This window comes from Otolemur garnettii, unplaced genomic scaffold (genome assembly GCF_000181295.1).
Source record: "Otolemur garnettii isolate 467f Iridium unplaced genomic scaffold, OtoGar3 scaffold00029, whole genome shotgun sequence".
In the NCBI taxonomy this organism is placed as follows: domain Eukaryota; kingdom Metazoa; phylum Chordata; class Mammalia; order Primates; family Galagidae; genus Otolemur; species Otolemur garnettii.
This window is the reverse complement of record NW_003852424.1, coordinates 12,885,095-12,892,621: the sequence shown is the minus strand read 5'-3', so window position 1 is coordinate 12,892,621 and position 7,527 is coordinate 12,885,095. Positions and strand designations below refer to the sequence as shown.

Below are 7,527 nucleotides of genomic sequence, written 5' to 3'. Positions count from 1 at the left end.
GGTCCCAGCTACTTGGGAGGCTGAGGCAGGAGACTCGCTTGAGCCCAGGAGTTGGAGGTTGCTATGAGCTGTGATGCCACAGTACTCTACCCAGGGGGATAGCTTGAGGCTCCATCTCAAAAAAAGAAAAAGATGAAACTGGTTAGCCTGGAAAGCACGTTAGGCCAGTTGTTGGGTACAGTGCTGGAGCTTTGGGGCTTGGCATCACCTTCTGTTGCTACCACTTAGGGAATGCTGACAGATTTGTCCTTCGGGGTCTGTGGCCTTTTCCTCTTCCTTCTTTTATTATACAATGTTTATCATTACTCTTGGCTGCCACAAACATTGTCCTTTGGAGGTGTCCTCCACCTTTTGAGTCTGTGCCTCCCAAAAGTAGAAACCTGAAACTTTGGCATGTGATCTGGTCTCCACCAATCAGATACAATTTTAGAGCCTATGATTTGGAAAATGAATATCATTTTGACAGGGTGGGGACAGAAGCACCCAGCTTCCAGAGGCAGCAGTGGCAGGCTGTTGGTAGCATCTGGAGTTCTGCATAGGCCACATGAGGGGCATGCTGGACCCTGCTTAGTAGAGGCAGCAGAGATGTCTGCTCAGAGCATCTCTACCTTGTCACAGTTGTCAAGTCTGTCCGTCTGCCCTGGAGCAGTCTTCACTGGATGGCCATAAAAAAGCAAGGGGTTCCACCCAGCAAGGGGCATAAAAAAGCCTTTGCCACTTAACTTACCAGAGTAGTTTCTGTTGTTTATAGCCAAGAACTCTGGGTGGTTTGGCACTTAAGGTCTCTAGGTCTGTTACCATGAAGAATGAGGGAGATAACATGGCCTGGAAACCAAGCTGTCCATTTCCCTGAATCAAGTCATTTTGTGAGTCAGCCCCTACTGAGATGTGAGAGGCCCAGCATGCTGGGGAAGCAACTACAAGAAAGTGCTGAGTGAGGGAGCCCTCCTGCTAGTGAAATCTGCAAAAAGAGCATTGCCATGTCTACCCTGGCATTAACTTCATGTTTCTTGCAAGGAAGAGTCAGTCTCATTAATCAGGGCAAATGAGAGTTGAACTACTGAACCCAAGCCTTTCCAGCAGATTTTCCCTTAAGTTCTTAGGAAACTTAAGAATCTCCTAGGATGAATACTTTTCTCAGGATGCTCCCAGAGCTCAATGGATGCTGTCACATTGGTCTCAGGACTCTAATTCTGTAGTCCCAAGATTACCAAAGATCAAGTGCAATGTATATAGTGGAAGAAAGAAAAGAGAAAGAAGAAAGAGAAAAGAAACCCATACCCATAAATTCTGATATTAAGAAAGAGTACATAGAGTTATCCAAATCAGTTAGCCACGTGATGTATAGCAGCCATGTCTAAACAAAGCTCTCTTACCCAATTCTATAGATACTGAGTAGGATAAAACTCATCCACCTCCTGGTTCCCTTCTGTCAGCCAAGGCACCTCTCAGGGCACACAGCAAGTGGGAGGAGGAAGAATTCCACTGCCCTGATTCCACTGCATTTTCAGCTCACGCAGGCCAACCTCCTTCTTAACCACTTGGGGCTTCCCTTCCTTCCTGCCTTCCTCTGGGACTTGAACCCGGAACTTAACCCACCCAAGCTCTCATGTGGAGACAGTCCAGCAACAATTCATACTGACACTTGGGAGGAGTCACTGGGATGAGGTGAACTGCAGATAATAACAGTCACAATTATAGCCAACATTTAGATTGTGCTTGTTCTGTGCCAAGTACTGTCCCAGGAATTGCACATATATTATCATAACATTTCATTTCATAATAACTGCATGAGGTAAGCACCATTATTTCCATTCAGCTGATGTAGAGAGGTTAACTGACTTGCCCAAATTCGTACCATCTCATTCAATGATCCCTACTGCCTAATTACTCATAAGGGTAAGAACAAAGTGGAAAGTGAGTTTGTGGAATTGTATCCTAATTCTTGGGTGTACTTTTTACTCTGAGAAGGTCTGGAGGTTGGGGACATTTTCTGAGCTTTCTGTGATGACATGAGGGGTCCATTCTCACCATCCTCAAGGGTTCTTAATGGCTCCCTGGATATTCAGGACCCTGGAAAAGCATCCACAAGGAGCTAAAGGAGCCTGAAGTTTTTGGTAAGATTGCATGGCTCTCCTCTGACTGGTGTGCAGCTCACTTAACCTCTAGGAGATTCAGTTTCTTTATCTGTCAATTATGAATGAGAATATCACTCAGCTCTCATGAGTTGCTATGAGGATTATATAAGATTCTACACACAGAGCACTTACACAGAATAAATGTTCATTGTAATTATTAGCTGTATTGTGTCTTCCCTTTCGTCGAGTGGTCCTCAGTGGTTTTGGCACGAGGGACAGGTTTCATGGAAGACAATTTTTCCATGGCCTGGGGTCAGGGGGGTGGGTTTGTTATAAATCTGTAGACAGTTAATTTATTATGGTCTCTGTGCAGTAAAACCTCTCTGCTAACAATAATCTGTATTTGCAGCTGCTGCCAGCACTAGCATCATTGCCTCAGCTCCACCTCAGATTCTCACGCACGACCTAGATCCTTGGCATGCACTGTTTACAGTAGGGGTCGCTAATGCTGATGCTGGTCTGACAGGAGGTAGAGCTCAGGCAGTGATGGAACAATGGGCTGTAAATACGGATGAAGCTTAGCTCACCTCCTGCTGTGCTGCCTGGTTTATAACAGGCCATGGACCAGTGTTGTCCACAGTTATCATCCATTATCCACACAGCAGAGTTATATTCTGTGTAATGAAGACAGGGCAGAAGAAGAGCCTTCCAACTGCCTAACTCTTTGCTAATCCTACGAGAAGACTGTCAAACTTCCATAGGGAAGGGAAGGCAAAGGCCACCAGTCAGCACTAACCTTGAACACTTGCAGGGTAGTAGCCATCTATTAGTTGTCACAAAAGACAAGTAAAAGTGTGCAAGAGAGATAATCCAGTGAGGGGTCTTGTACCAGCCCCACCATCACCATAGATAAGAAACTACAGGGTGAAAGAGTAGAGAAGACGCTGCTCTCTTCTGGGAGAACCGAACGGGAATGGACAGCAAACTAGGCTGGGTTTAAATTTTCCTTTGTCTGCAGACCTCAGTGCTGACACTAGTGCCTTGCATGACTCACCCCTAGTCCTTCGTGGAGCCCCCTTTTTAAACTTTCTCTCCAATTTTTTGCCTTCTTAAGAAAGTTGGAATTGTAAATGTATAATTATAAAATAACTCCTACATACAACATACATTAAAACTGAACAGTTTTCAAAACAATACACTGTTAGGCCAGTGTAGTGGCTCACACCCATAATCCTAGCACTTTGGGAGGCCAAAACAGGAAGATCGCTTTAGGCTAGCAGTTCCTGACCAGCCTGAGCAAGAGTGAGACCCTGCCTCTACAAAAAGTAGAAAAATTAGGTGGGGATCATGGTGCAAGCCTGTAGTCCCAGCTACTCAGGAGGCTGAGGCAAGAGGATCATTTGAGCCCAGGAGTTTGAGGTTGCTGTGAATGATGATGATGATGCCATGGCACTCTAGCTCAGGTAACCAAGCAAGATCCTGTCTCAAAAAAAAACCCAGCTGGCTCTCATGAAGGGAGCTAGTGCAAGGCTGGGGAGTGCTGAGCCGTGTGTCGTGCTCTGTGCTGCCCAGACTAGAGAACAATACAGTCAAGATGGCTAAAGGTGACCCCAAGAAACCAAAGGGCAAGATGTCTGCCTATGCCTTCTTTGTGCAGACATGCAGAGAAGAACATAAGGAGAAAAACCCAGAGGTTCCTGTAAATTTTGCAGAATTTTCCAAAAAGTGCTCTGAAAGGTGGAAGGCAATGTCTGGGAAAGAGAAGTCTGAATTTGATGGAATGGCAAAAGCTGATAAAGTCTGCTATGATCGGGAAATGAAGGATTATGGACCAGCTAGAGGAGGAAAGAAGAAGAAGGACCTGAATGCCCCCAAGAAGCCACCGTCTGGAATTTTCCTCTTCTGTTCAGAATTCCGCTCCAAGATCAAGTCTACAAATCCTGGTATCTCTATTGGAGGTGTGGCAAAAAAGCTGGGTGAGATGTGGAATAACTTAAATGACAGCAAAAAGCAGCCTTACATCACTAAGGCAGCCAAGCTGAAGGAGAAGGATGAGAAGGATGTCGCTGACTATAAGTCTAAAGGAAAGTTTGATGGCGCAAAGGGTCACACTAAAGTTGCCAGGAAAAAGGTGGAAGAGGAAGATGAAGAAGACGAGGAGGAGGAGGAGGATGAATAAAAAACTGTTTATCTGTCTCCTTGTGAAGACCTTAGAGTAGGGGAGTGCCATAAATGACACATCTCTTAATGGAGAAATGTCTATTGTTCTCATTAGGTTTAATCACAAAATTTGATCATGATCATATCGTAGTCTCAAAGTGTTCTAGAAATTGTCGGTGGTTTACATGAAGTGGTCTTGGGTGTCTGGAGCACCCTGAAATTGTATCACAGTTGTACATATTTCCAAACATTTTAAAAATGAAAAGGCACTCTCGTGTTCTCCTCACTCTGCACTTTGCTGTTGGTGTGACAAGCATTTAAAGATGTTTCTGCCATTTTTTTTTTTAATTTGTAAGGTGGTGTTAACTGTATGGTTATTGGCTAGAAATGCTGAGTTATCAACTGTACATATCTATAGTTTCTAAAAAGAACAAAACAAGACCAACTCCTGCTGCTCCTTGCTTGGCATTAAGGCCATGGGGAAAGATGCCCTTTGGAGGGGCCATAGCTCAGGGCGTGCACTGTGAGCTGGACCTGTTGACACTGCGGTGGGCATCCATTTAGCTTCAGGTTGTCTTGTTTTTGTATATAGTGACATTCTGTTGCCATTCCTAGCTGTGGACAAAGGGGGGTCTGCTGGCATGAGAAGTGTTTGGATTTTTTTTTTTTTAGTTAAGTGCGGTAGTGTTTAAACTGTTTGTTTTAAAATAAACCGTAGAACTCTTCACTGTCGGAAGAGCCACTGCATCAATGAAAGTTCAAGAACCTTCTGTACTTAAACACATTCGCAACATTCTGCTATTTTTTTGTATGTTTAGAATGCTGAAATGTTTTTGAAGTTAAACAGTATTACTTTTTTTTTTTTTTTTTAGAGATAGAATCTCACTTTGTCACCCTTGGTAGAGTGCCATGGCGTTGCAGCTCACAGCAACCTCCAGCTCTTGGGCTTAGGCAATTCTTTTGCCTCAGCCTCTGGAGTAGCTGGGACTACAGGCACCCGGCCAAAACGCCCAGCTTTTTTTTTTTGCAGTTTGGCCGGGACTGGGTTTGAACCTGCCACCCTCCGTACATGGGGCTGGCGCCCTACTCACTGAGCTACAGACGCCACCCACAGTATTACATTTTTAAAACTATAAAAAAATACCTCAAAATGATCACAAAAATATACTTTTCAGTTGTGCCTACCTCTGAACCTTATATCCTTTCTTGTTTTTGTTTGATTATTTATTTATTTACTTTTATTGGTTTTGTTTTTTTTTTTTTTGAGACAGAGTCTCACTCTGGTCACCCTTGGTAGAGTGCCATGGAGCCTTAGCTCATGGCAACCTCAAACTCTTGGGTTCAAGTGATCCTCTTGCTTCAGCCTCCCAAGTAGCTGGGACTATAGGTACCCTCCACAATGCCTGACTATTTTTTTTTAGAGACAAGGTCTCACTCTGGCTCAGGCTGGTCTTGAACCTGTGAGCTCAGGTGCTCCACCTGCCTCCACCTTCCAAGTGCTGTATTTATTTTTTATTTTTAAAATTTTTCTTTTTTGAGACAGAGTATCATTCTGTCACTCTGTGTACTGTGACGTCACAGTTCACAGCAGCCTCTAGCTCTTGGGCTCAAGAGATCCTCTTGCCTCAGCCTCTCACATAGCTGCGACTACAGGTCGCACAACACCTGGCTAGTTTTTACTATTTTTAGTAGAGATGGGTCTTGCTGTTGCTCAGGTTGGTCTCAAACTCCTGAGCTCAGGCCATCTGCCTGCCTCAGCCTCCCAGAGTGCTACGTGTGAGCCACTGCACTATCTGTCTTTTGATTTTTAAAAAACCTGACTATTCTACCTCCTCCACTCTCCTACTTTTTGGAATCTGTATGTTTTATGCCTGGTATTTTAGTGGTTACCCTAGCTTTTACATGTTTTATTGTGGTAAGATACATATACATAACATAACATTGACCATTTTAGCTAACCATTTTTACGTGTACAATTCAGTAGTGTTAAGTACGCTCCTATTGTTATGCAATTGTCACAACTAACCAGCTCCAGAGCTTTTCATCATCCCAAACTGAAAATCAGTACCCATTAAAAAATAACTCCCCTTTCTCACCCCCTGCTAATTGCCTGTTCCTAGCTTTTTCTTTCTTTTTTGTTTGGCTGGGGCTGGGTTTGAACCCACCACCTCCAGCATATGGGGCCAGTGCCCTACCCTTTTGAGCCACAGGTGGCGCCCTCATAGCTTTTTCTTTAACATTCATACCTAGCATAATGAAATGAAGTCAGAGGTCAATCGATATATGTACATTCCTCTCCATAAGACAGGGAACTTAGAATTCTTTAATCCACATCACACTCTCCTAATTTGTGTGGCATTCTTATGCACCATTTGAATTTGTCTCTCATGTCATACACACAGGTTTCGCAGTATTTAATATTTTTGTCTGGACAATATGTGCTTTGTGTTAGCCACATATTTGCCAATGTCTTTGCTTGCCATTTGTTTTTGGATCTCAGTTCTTCCATTTAGGATGCCTAAAGTACATTTTTAAAATTTTCTTTATTAGAAGATATTTCTATAAATTTACTTTATTAGAGATTTTCAATAAAAACTACACACACACACACACACACACACACAGAGGGAGGCCATAAAGTTTTAAATATGCAATTTTAAATAGTTTAACATGGAAAATTGCACATGAACTTTATGGATACCCTGTGTGTGTGTGCATGTGTATATAAACATAAACATATATGTATGTGTATATGTATGTTATTTAATGGTTTTTTGGTGGCATACTCTTTGTTGGTCTGAGACTGATTCTATTTTACCGTTTTTCTTGAAAGATATTTCAGTGGGCGTAGAGTTATTGGTTTACAGTCATTTTCTCTTAAGGAATCTAAGATATTATTCCACCCTCTTCTGGTTTAAGTTGTTGCTTTTGAGAAATTAGCCATTGGTCTAATTGCCATTTCTTCATAGGTTATCTATGCTTTCTCTCTAGCTGCTTTTTGGATTCCCTCCTTCTCTGACTGTTATGTGTGTGTTACAGTTCTGTGTTCAGTGATGTCACATTGGTAGCTTGAAATCAGCCATAGGGGGAGAATTTACAGCATGGAAATCAACAAATGCTACAAATCAAGGCTTGGTTGTTTTGTTGATTAGACTTAAAGTGATGAGAAATGTTAATAACTCAACAAATTGGGCAGCACCTGTGGCTCAAGGAGTAGGGCGCTGGTCCCATATACCAGGGGTGGCGGGTTCAAGCCTGGCCCTAGCCAAAACTACAAAAAAAAAAAAAA

General features: G+C 43.0%; 1 pseudogene; it reads left to right on the top strand.

Annotated features, from left to right (window-relative positions):
• Window positions 1-3,600: 3,600 nt before the first annotated feature.
• LOC100959424 lies at window positions 3,601-4,257 on the top strand (annotated as a pseudogene).
• Window positions 4,258-7,527: the final 3,270 nt, after the last annotated feature.